Below are 11,761 nucleotides of genomic sequence, written 5' to 3' on the forward strand. Positions count from 1 at the left end.
CTGACCGCAATGGCTGGAGCTGAGTCAATCCGAAGCCAGGAGCTTTTTCTGGGTCACCCGCACCGGTGCAGGGTCCCAAGGCTTTGGGCTGTCCTCAACTGCTTTATCAGGCCACAAGCAGGGAGCTGGATGGGAATGGAGGAGCTGGGACACAAAGCAATGCCCATATGGAATGCCGGTGCTTGGAAGTGGTGGATTAACTAGTGAGCCATCGTGCTGGCCCCACAAATGTATCCAATGATCATCAACCTAGAGGTTTATGTAAACTCCTCAGGTTTAGGACTGCTGATCTGTACTCCGACAGTGAAACAAAGTATCTAGGCTTCCAGACTGTAGCCTCCATGATGAATGTTCTCTACGAGTGGGATCACTTCCTACAAATGGGCAAGGTTGAGGTGTTGCCTTATTGCTCCTCAAGCATTAAACCTCGGAAGGACTCCTGGCTCTGAGTCTCCCACAGTGTGAGAGGTTCAGGGGAGGATGCCCGATGACTGCTGTTGGACCCAAGGAGCTACAGTTGGCTGCCTGCTGGGGCAGGAACAATGGAAGAGCCACAGTGAAAGTAAGCTGCACTTTGACATTTGTGAAATCTCAGACACATTCGCAACACTTTCAGATGTGTGAGCCGCTTCCACATGTGTACACACATGAACACGAAAGCACACACACACACACATACACACACTGTGTCGCAATATGTGTGGGTTTTCCTCACCTGTTGTTCCATATATTCTTTATGCAATATCTTACAGGTTTTTCTACACCAGTGTCAGCCTTATTCTTTCTCCCAACTACATATGCAATTGTATGGGAAATGCATTTCAACAGCCCTCCTTTGAATGATATCCTAATGAGGCTAATTTTCTGCTACATGAATACTGCGGTAGTAGATTTTCTTGTTCACACACAATGTTGCATACATCAGAGGCAGAATTGCTGGCAATGATGTCTACTTTTTCTTTTGAAAGATGTTACCAAATTACTATCCAGACAAGTTTACCTGCCAGGCATAGTTGCATGCTACACAAAGTGTTGTGGGTGGTTCAACAGCCATAGGCCTCAAAAGAGCTTATTGGAAATGCAAATTCTCAGGCCCCACCCTGAACCTCCTCACAAGAATCTGTGTTGTTACTTACAGGTGGATTTTAAGCATGTAAGGTTTGGGAAGCCCTTAACCTCTTCATTGACCAAGCTGTGTCTCCGTAAGCTTTTGTATTTCCTTGAGTGTGAGCAGAGTCCCTTGAATGTGTAAGAGCTCCCTGTAAGTCATTATGTATTAAAGAGATTATTTTAATGTCTGTGTTATGAGTTACAAATATTTTTGCTTGTTAGGTTGTGTTTTTAAAATATTTGCAAATTTATTTACTTGAAGGAGAAACAGTCTTTCATTCAATGGTTTGCTATCCAGATGGCTACCACAACAGCCAGGGCTGGGCACGGTCAAAGCCAAGAGACTAGAATTTCATTTGGGTCTTCCACGTGGGTGACAGGGACCCAAGCACTTGGGCCATCTTCTGCTGCTTTCTCCGGGGCATTAGCAAGGAACTGGATGGGAAGGGGAGCTGCCAAATGAGATGCTGGCCTTAAAATGGAGGCTTCATCCATTGAGTCACAATGCCATGTTTACTGTAAATTGTCTTGAGTTTTAAAATCCTTGCAGAATCAAAAAAAAATTTAGAATAAATTGGATCTTTTAAAAATAATGACTGCACTCTGAGTCACAGAAGGACATTTGTCTACCCGAGGATTATTTAAAATTGTTTGTTTTAAATACTTTATGAACTGATTGTTTACTTGGAGATATGTTTCCCAAAGCCTTGGGACCTTGCACCTGCATGAGAGACCTGGAAGATGCTCCAGGCTCCTGGCTTCGGGTTGGCTCCGCTCCAGCCATTGTGACCACTTGGGGAATGAATCAGTGAATGGAAAATCTTCCTCTCTGCCTCTCCTCCTCTCAGTATATCTGACTTTCCAATGAAAATAAACAAATCTTTAAAATAAAACAAGGGCTGATCTTTCAGAGCTATTCATTGGTAATCTTTTGATCCCAATATTCCAGTATTGCTATTGGTTTGCACCTTTAACTCTCATTTCTGTTTTTTCTTGGCTCAAAACATAAGGCCTCTTGGCTAAGATCAAGTGTAAAACGTAAGCATATTTAGGTTTTTCTTGATATAGTCCTTGCAGAATGTTTTTATTTTAAAGAAATTTGTGTGTCAACCCTGGTAATACTTAAAACCAAAAATTAGAACTCAAAAATATTTCAAACTAAGTGTATCTGTTTCTGTGAGATGTCTTGTGATACTTTTTGATTTTGCTAGAGTTCTTTCTTTCTGTTTTATAAATTTTATTTTTTGAAAGGCAGATAGGCAGAAGCAAAGATAGCTCTGCCATTCACTGGTTCACTCCCCGAATGCCTAAGCAGCTTGGCTAAGCCTGGGAACTAGGAGCTGGATTCAGGTCTATGTGAGTGACCCTATCTGTTTGTACTTAAGTACTTGCATAAGCACTTGGCCAATCACCTGCAGTCTTCAAGTGTACATATTAGCAGGAACGCAGAATTAGGAGTGGAGCCAGGACTTGAACCCAGGCCCTCTAACACATGTTGTGGGTGGCTCAAGCCGCGAGTAATCACTATGTCAAGCACCTGCCCCAGATCTTTTCTTGATTGCATTAAATGAGGACCTGTCATGATTCGAATGAAGTTGTTTCCTTGTGGGCCTCAAACCGTAAACACACTTGAGCCAATGCTTGCCAACAGCTCCGTATGAAGCACAAGCAGTTTTTCATGGAGAAATGAAACTGGGGGAATGAAATGGAGAACTAAGGGCACGAATGCATTTTAATACCATTTTCATCTGGAAGGAAAAAAAAAAACACCATTAAACTCAATAATAAGAGGGATATGTTAAATTTCCTCTTCCTTAATCATGATCATTTTCCTCTTACCCATTTTGGAACAATTTGAAGTGCCCTCCTTCTTTTATCAGCCTCACTGGAGCGTTGCAAGCCTGCAATTTACAGATACCCAGTTGCTACTTATACAGTTAGCAGCACGCACCCTGTTGGAATACTGCATGTGGTGCGGAGACCAGTTTCTCACGGCCATTGCTAGTGCCTAAGCCTGGACAAGCACAGCCTGGTACAGTGTCCTACATGCAGCCAGAGCATGTGGGAAATAGGTTCAAGGATCAGGAGTGGGGAAGGCATGAGAGAAACTGAGAAGGAGCGGCAGCCAACTCCAGAGCAGGACATCTGTTTACTTGTGCTGTCCACTGGGGATCCAGTCCACTGCACACCCTCCGAGAAAGCTTCTAGAATGTCTTTTGGAATTACACCCAAGAGAAGGAGGAGCATTTACTCCACAGCTCACTTTCTCTTTCTCAAGCATTGCCCCGAAGCTGCTCCACTTCCTTAGGTGCCAGCCCCAGTCTGTGCAGGTGGCAGAAGGACTGGGTGGTTTCCACATTCATCCCAGCAAGCATCGGCAGGGAGTTCAGGGCAGTGAGCAAGAGCAAAGCCACTCTGAATAGACCACTGCATCAGACTGTCCCTGCTAGCATGTGGTTGCCACAGTAACGGGCCCAGTAGGAGGACACGGTGCAAGAGTATGAACAGATAGCTGAGTTGCTCCACTTACTACATACAGGAATCCTGCTCAGGGGCTGGCAGAGCCTGGATGTATTCGGTGTGTGCAACCAGTGGCAGTCCTTGCCTGCCATGCCCTTTCTGTCTAACACTGATGCCTGGTTGTCCATTTCCCTCCTGTTCCTCATCTCCCTTGGTGCTGATGGCAGGAGTGCTCAAGTCTAGCCTCTCTTGTAGAGTCTTGAGTATTCGTGTATTTGTTTTCTTTTCTTTCCTTGACTAGATTATTGAGAAACCCACGGCTGTTAGAAGCTTCTTGAGTTATTGAAATGGTGAGCCAGGATCTAAGAATGAACCTTCTCAGCATCACCCTGGACCTTACTGAGACCATATTAACTCCATTTATGGTCTTAGTCACCTTAGGGGTCTTTTTTTTTTTAAAGATTTATTCATTTTATTACAGCCAGATATACACAGAGGAGGAGAGACAGAGAGGAAGATCTTCTGTCCGAAGATTCACTCCCCCAAGTGAGCTGCAACAGGCTGATGCGTGCCGATCCGAAGCCGGGAACCTGGAACCTCTTCCGGGTCTCCCACGCGGATGCAGTGTCCCAATGCATTGGGCTGTCCTCAACTGCTTTGCCAGGCCACAAGCAGGGAGCTGGATGGGAAGTGGAGCTGCCGGGATTAGAACTGGCGCCCATATGGGATCCCGGGGCTTTCAAGGCGAGGACTTTAGCCGCTAGGCCACGCCGCTGGGCCCGTGGGGGTCTTTTTTTATGAAACAAATCAGATGAGGGTCAGTTGGAGGAGGCCAACACACCGTGGCAGGTGCCATGGGACAGCGCAGAGGCCAAAAGCTTGATTACAAGGGACAGACGGCAGATGCTGTGTTACTGCATTGCCCCTGCAGATGCTGTGAGCCACCAATCCAACTTCCATGGTGCTCTGTTTCCAAAGGTCTTAAGGTATAAGACATCTGAGGTTTCCTTTCATGATAAAATACAGACTCCTCTCCCATGTTTTCAAGGGAAGCAATTGGAGATTTTTCAGGTTGTAGAGTAAGTTTTCTTAACTGGAGCACTGTTAAGAAGACAGTGGCCAGATAATTTTTTGGGCCAAATACTTTTTTTCTTTTTGTGGGGTTGAAGGGTAGTGAACTTTTATCGATGGTGGCATGACAAGGTAGGGCTCCCAAGGTCCCACCTCTTCTCCAGTATGGGTTAGACTGTGAAGGGGGCAGATTCTCAGTGTGGTAGGGGCTGAGTGGGAGCAGGGATTCCCCAATGGCCTTGATTTTCCTCTGGTGCTCTCGCTGGGGTCGGTGGTCCCCGGGGGCTCTTGTTCTTTCAAGGCCATGTGAACCATGAGGACTTCCAAGAGCTCACTCTTGGAAGATGGTTATGGCTTTCCATTGATGACAAACTTGCCATTCTCCACCTTGACCATGCCATGGAACTTATCGGGGGTGGAATCATACTGGACATGTACACCTCATAGTTGAGGTCAATGAATGGATCAATGATGGCCACAATGGCCACTTTGCCAGAGTTGAAAGCAGCCCTGGTGACCAGGCTCCCAGTGCAGCCAAATCTGTTCACTCCGACTTTCACCATCATGTCTCAGGGACGCACTGGCACTGCATGAGATGAGGCAGCTGACTGCCAAACAGGGAGGAGCAGAGAGCCCAGACACTTCTTTATAGAAGGTTCAGAACTGTCCCTTGCATGACGGATGTTCAGTGCCATGTCTGCCTTTGACTCACCTGATGTCAATAGCCCCTGTCCGCATTTCCAACTGTAACAATGAAAGGACTTCCTGAAGGGGCCAATTTTTCTGTAGTGTATATCCCTCCTGGTTGGGATTCAGACAGACATGGAGAAGGAGAGTGGGTTGGAGGGGCTGGTGGAGGTTGTTACTGTCCAGAGAGGGCAAATCACTAGCTCAGGGTCATGGCACTGACTCAGGAGTCTGACCACATCTGATCAAATCCAAGTCCTGTCCTTCATGATGGCCATAGAGGGCAGAAGGATGGATGGAGACCAACCAAGAGAGAGAAGCGAAATGATGCATGGAAGGATAGTACAGGAAGCATCTGGCCAAAGGAAATACTAAGTATGACCTGTAAGTTTTGTTTTCTCAGTGGAGGGAGCTGAGGCCTCGTGGCTGATGGTAACAGTAATCTTCACTTGTCCTGTGTCATTTTGGGGAAATTGATAAGAGTTAAACGTCTGCTGTGACTGCTGCTTTCCATAGGAGCCATAGTTCAAGTCCTGGTTTGCTCAGCTGCGGAGCCAGCCCTCTGCTAACATGCTGGGAAAGCCACAGAGGATGGTCCCAGCACCTGGGCACTGCCCCCACGTGGGAGACGAGGATGAAGTTCTAGGCTCCTACTTTGGCTGGGAGTCTTTGGTCATCGTGGCTGTTTTGGGGGAGTGAAGCAGCAGTTGGAAGGTTCTCTTTTTGTCAGGTACTCTGCCTGTCAAATGAATAAATGAATCTGTCTCAAAGAAAGAAAGAGAAGATTCAGCTGCAGTAACTGTTGTGGGGGCTATGTTGTGCTCCCCACTGAGGCTCACTGCTCAGTGAGAAGCCCAAATATAGGCTTCTCACGCAGCCAGGGGGTGGCCTGTTGGCAGAGAGTTGGAGAGGTTTGAAGGAGCAAAGACCAGGGGAGTCAGCAGGGATTGTGAATTTAGTGTTGTCCGAGAAACACAACAAGGAATTGGAAATAAGCACATACAGTACAGTAATGAGTTCCACTGGAGATCTTGCCTGTCTCCTCTTGGGCTATTTTAACTGAGCCCCCAGCAGACAGGGCACCTGAGGGTGAGCTCGCTGGAGGTTAGAAAGTGGGGAAAGGGTTGTGGAGGCAAGACAGCATCGTTTGCTTAGAAACAGACACATGCGTCTCTGATGCCAAGTTCCTTAAAGTGGAAAATCCAGCCCTTGGAAAGAGCAGCCATTGATAACTCGGGGTAAATCGTGTTAGCTGGCAGGGAGCACAAGGACTCCCAGACAGAATGTGTCTGGACAATTTTCCTCTTTTCAAAAGCCTCTGGGCCAGCTGGAGGCCTCACAAGGGCCCCCACTGAGAGCGACCAGCAGGGAGCTGAAGTAATCTAATTTTAATTATGTGACAAAAGCATGAAGACTCATTGCAAGATGTCTGCAATCTGCCAGGACTCTGTGGATGGAAGTTAAAAAAACTACAGGCTAAACGTTGGGTTTTGGTGCCTAAGAAAATAATAAAACTTGTGTAATAACTAGATGGACAAGATCAAAGCTGCGATAGGCTGCCAGGAGCCTCAGAGCTTACCAGTTAAGGAGGAAGGTACCTACAGTGCAGCTGTCTGTGTGATAAGGATTCTAAACTTGTACTTGGGATAATAGTCTTTAGAAAATAAGATAGGGAAGGGGAAATGGGCATTCCGACTCAGCAGATTAAGGCAATGATTGCGACACCTGGCATTCCGTACGGAGGGCTGGTGGTTTGAGCCCCTGTGGCTCTATTTCTGATTCCACTGAGTGATAATATATCCCGGGTAATGGTTCAAGTGCTTCAGCACGTGCCACTCAGGTGGGAAATCCTGATTGAGTTCTGGACTCCTGGCTTTATCAGTTTTGCCCAGTCCTGGTTGCTGTAGGCATTGGGGGAGTGAACAGGCAGATGAAAAATTCTCAATCTTTCTCTCTCTCTCTCCCTCTGCCACCCTACCCTTCAAGTAGATGAAAAGCAATATTTTAAAAATAGAAATCAGATTGTTATTCCCTGTTTTCCTAAAGTCAGGCAAGAGGGCTTATCTATGTATAAACCAAACAAATGGTTTATACTGCACTTTCATATTTAATATCACATCAGGGCTTTCCAACTTGATCCTGTTGGGTCTTTAAGGACACTTAAGTGTGAAAGTGATGAAAAGATGGAATCCTAGTCCAAGAACACTGCATCTAATTTATTTTTATTTATTTATTTATTTTCAAATAGTATTCTCTTTATTATATAATATATATATATATATATATATTTTTTTTTTTTTACATAGTTAATTATGGTAAAAAAAAAAAGGTTCAGGGGGTATAGAGAAGTGGGTAATAGTATTATGTCCATATTGTTTCCATCACGTATCTGGGGTAAAGGGGGATATTGAGGGAGAAGCCCCACCCAGTTTCCCACCCACCCCAAGTCCCTGATGTGGGGCATGCTCTGAGATCCTTGCTCAAGTGGTTTTAATAGTTCTCCAGTTATGAATCACTGCCAGTTTCGATCGATGAGGTCGTCCACTGATTGACACAGTCCATCATAGGGTCTTCATTTGCCCAGTATTTGGCTGCCAACATATAGCTGAGGTGGTTGATTGACTTGTTCTGTCCTCTGTCTTTTCTTGGCTAGGGTTCTGAGTCCAGCAGTTCGATTGGGGAGATCTCCAAAGAAACTTTGAGGTATTCCCAGACTAGATTCTTGTATGTTCTAGCAAGCATGGGGCCCGGCACAGTCCATCACCCCGATCAGCTGGTGGTTTCAATTGCTGGGTTGGTTCTGTTTTCAGTCCCGACTTGCACTGGAACCAATGGGTGTTGCAGTCCAGTCTGGTTCTGCTCAGCACATACTCGGCCCTTACATCAACCAGTGAGAGCTGCAGCCTAGTCGGGGCGACCCACAATAACCCCCACCAGGCCCGCCCCCTACCCTGGCTTGCCAGTGTGTAGCAGTAGACCAGTCTATCCCCCATCCCATTTGGTTCTTGTACTTGTCAATGGGTATTTAACCAACTCAACTATCCAGCCCTCAAGGATGTTGTTGAGTGCCTCTCTGTCTAGCCACCCCAGCCTCCGTCCTAGTTTTCATGCCCTCCCGCGGGACTAGTGACCCTGGAAGGGGGAACCCACTATTTCCCTCCCAGGTCTCTGTCAGTCCCGGTTTATGCACTGTTCGGGTGGTTCTGTGATTTGACTTGACAGAATTAGCCCCCAGTGCCAGCTTCTGCCAGCTGATGCTGTGGCTAAGCCCAAACATCCCTCACCCACTTTAATTTATGCTTGCACCATTAGGAATAATCAGCCTGGCTTTTCCCTGATCTAGTCCACATGCGGCGCACAGGTGTTGCATCCTTGCTTAGTCTGGTCTGTCCCCATCCCAGTCCAAGCTCTCCAGTGGGAGTAGCTGCCCGGCGAGGGGACCAGCCCCTTAATCCCCCTGCCGGCTCTGCCCCTCCCTTCCTGGATCTCGCACCTGCTGGTTGGGTGCTGCAGTCCCATCCAGTACAGGCAACCTCACCCTAGCATTCCGTATTGTGCACTGGTTTTGTTGCGACCCAACCTGGCTCAACCCACACTCTGTTCTGGTGTTCAGATTTGCTAGTGGATGACGTGAACTGATTCAGCCTGGTCTGCCCCCGACCCATGCCAAATATATGCCAGTGGGAAACTTTCCATGGCCTATTCTGGGCTGTTTCCTATCATGTTTCTTGCACTTGCCTGCAGGGACTGTGTCCTGCCAGAGGAGTTGCCCAGGCTCCTCCATCAGAATCCCTCCCAATGCCAGATTTTGCACATACCAAGGGGTCCTTGAGCCAGCCCTACTCAGTTCACCTCATGTCCTAGCAGGAACAGTGGCTTTTCTTAGCTGGCTGGCTTTCACCCCATTCTGGTTCTTGTTGTTGGATGTTTCAGCCCAGCCATGGCTTGTCCATACCCACATACAGCTCATACATGGCTCAATAGGGGATTGAGACCCAGCCTAGTCAGTCCCACATCTACCCTGGTTCTCCATGACACCAGATGGTGTTGGGGTCTGAACTGGCCTGGTGCATCCATTCCCAGCCCACACTAGTACTAAGGGAGACTACAACTGTTTCCTAGATAGAACACAGCCCCTATTCCAGCGTACGCACCATTGGTGGGAACCTCAACCCAGTTAGGGTGTCCCCTTACCTCCCCAACTGGGCCTGTTCCTAGCCGTAGATCATGTGCCTGCCAGTGGTTGCTCTGACTCAGCTTGTCTCAGTCCCTCACTTGTCCTGGCCTCTGCCTTAGACAGTGTGGCTTAGTGTCCTCGACTCAAGTAGACCAGTAGGTGCAAGAGCCTAGCTTGGCATGACCTGTGCTCCATGCTGGTTTCTAGTTTTGCTTGTAGGCTAAGGTTTGCTCAGTCCTGCCCAGTACATTCCGTTCCATTACCAATTTACACATTTTGGAGCTGCTTTGCCCAGCTTGTCCAAACCCCAGGTCTGGATCACATTTTCGCCAGCGGGAGCTATGACTCGCCAGGGGAGTTTCCCAAGTTCCTCCACTTGATCCCCTCCCAGACCCAGTTCTCATACATGCCAATGGGTTTTAGGCCACTGCCCGGTGTACTCTGGCCTTACATTTGGCCTTGTATGAGCGGGTGAATATTGCAGCCCGGCCCACCCCACACCCTATTCAGGATGCACATTCGGGTGCTGCTGCCTTGCCCAGTCCAGGCTGTTGCGGGTCCCTTTACCTGTGATTGATGGCAGGCTCCTTGGTCACACCTAGCTTAGTCCATAACCACCCAAACTTTTGGGCTTACCACTGGGGCTAGAATTTCTACAAGGTGTGGCCCACACATCCTGCACAGAATCTACCCCCAGAAATGGTTCTTGGGTGCTAGTTAATGTTATGGCCCAGCCTAATGTGACCAGTCTTCTGATCCATCATCATGTCAGGTAAAAGGATATCCTGCTGGACAAGCCCTGAGCCTTAGCTTTAGCATGAACTGGTGTTCACCACTCAGCACTGTTAAGTGATTACAAGTTCTTCGAAGGAAGAGTTACTGTCATTGGGAATCTTTAGGATTGACTCAGATCCCAGAAGTACAGTGGGATCAGCCTGGAGTTACCTAAGCAGCGATTCAGACGACCAATACTCCAGAGCTCCATGGCCAGGCAGCCAGCAGGCACAGCCTGGCGCTAAATGGCGTGCTGGCCACCCAGACCCAGCTCACCATGAGCATATGGTGGCTGGGGTTGGGATTCGAGCAAGACACTCCATCCTGCAGCCCCCCGGCAGCCTCCTGGCTGCCAGAAGTTTAAACCCGCAGGCCCAAGATCACGCCCATCCCCAATCCCGTTCACCGCCCAATGAGGGTGGTGGGTGGGCCCTGGACCTACCCAGTCATGGAGACTTCCCCCTCGGTGTACTCACCCCAAAAGGAAGCAGCCCCCAAACCCAGGCAGGCCTGGGCCCAGCTCACCACAAGTACATGGTGCTGGGGTCAGGATCCGAGCAAGACGCTCCATCCTGCAGCCCCCCCACTGCATCTAATTTACAAGAAAAGCAGAAAGTCCCTGGAGAAGACTCAGATCTTCGAAATGAGGTTTTGTACCATACCTGTGCAGCTGACACGCACCTCAACTTGAGTGCCATGTTCAACGACCAAGTGAAAGTACCTGCAAACAACTCAATTTGCTTATTGGATTTTCCCAAAAGAGATGCCTCTCAAGGTCCACAGGAGCACTTGGTAGTTCCTCCCTTTTTTCTCCTGTATAATTCTCCCTCAAGCCAGAGTGAGGGTGTTTGAACTCTCGCATTCAGAGTGAATCTAAACAAAGAGCAAGTGAACCTTTCCAGTGTCTCTTAAGTCTTTCTTATGTAGATTCCCTTTCATGCTTTCAGGGATTTGAAGTTAAACAGACAAAGAAGATACAGATGTGGATTGGCAGGTTGAGCCTTACTTGGGATGCCGTGTCCCACACTGGAGTGTCTGAAATTAAGTCACACCCCTTCTTCTGACCCAGTCTCCTACTGATGCACCTGCTGGGAGGCAACAGATGATGGCTCAAGTGCTTGGATCAGTGCCAGCTGTGTGTGAGACCTGGATGGAGTTCCAGGCTCCTGGCTTTTGCAAGATCTAGCAGAATCTACTGTGGGTGTTTTGAGGGGGTGGGGTGACCCAGCAGATTGAAGACATTATTTTCCTATCTCTGTTGCTCTGCCTTTCAAATAAATAAATAAGTAAATATTTATATAAATGATCTTAAGTTGTAGGGGAAGGAAGAAACCTCTGAACACTTGTACATTGACAATTTGTGCCTAGTCACACATTTGCTGGCCTTGCAATCTCTGAGCACATCAGACATGTTCCTGGTAGTTGTATGCTGCTGATACTTGGCGACTATCCTGTCAACCACTTCTTTAACAGAATCATCTG

The sequence above is a fragment of the Ochotona princeps genome, chromosome 1, assembly GCF_030435755.1.
Source record: "Ochotona princeps isolate mOchPri1 chromosome 1, mOchPri1.hap1, whole genome shotgun sequence".
Taxonomy (NCBI): Eukaryota; Metazoa; Chordata; class Mammalia; order Lagomorpha; family Ochotonidae; genus Ochotona; species Ochotona princeps.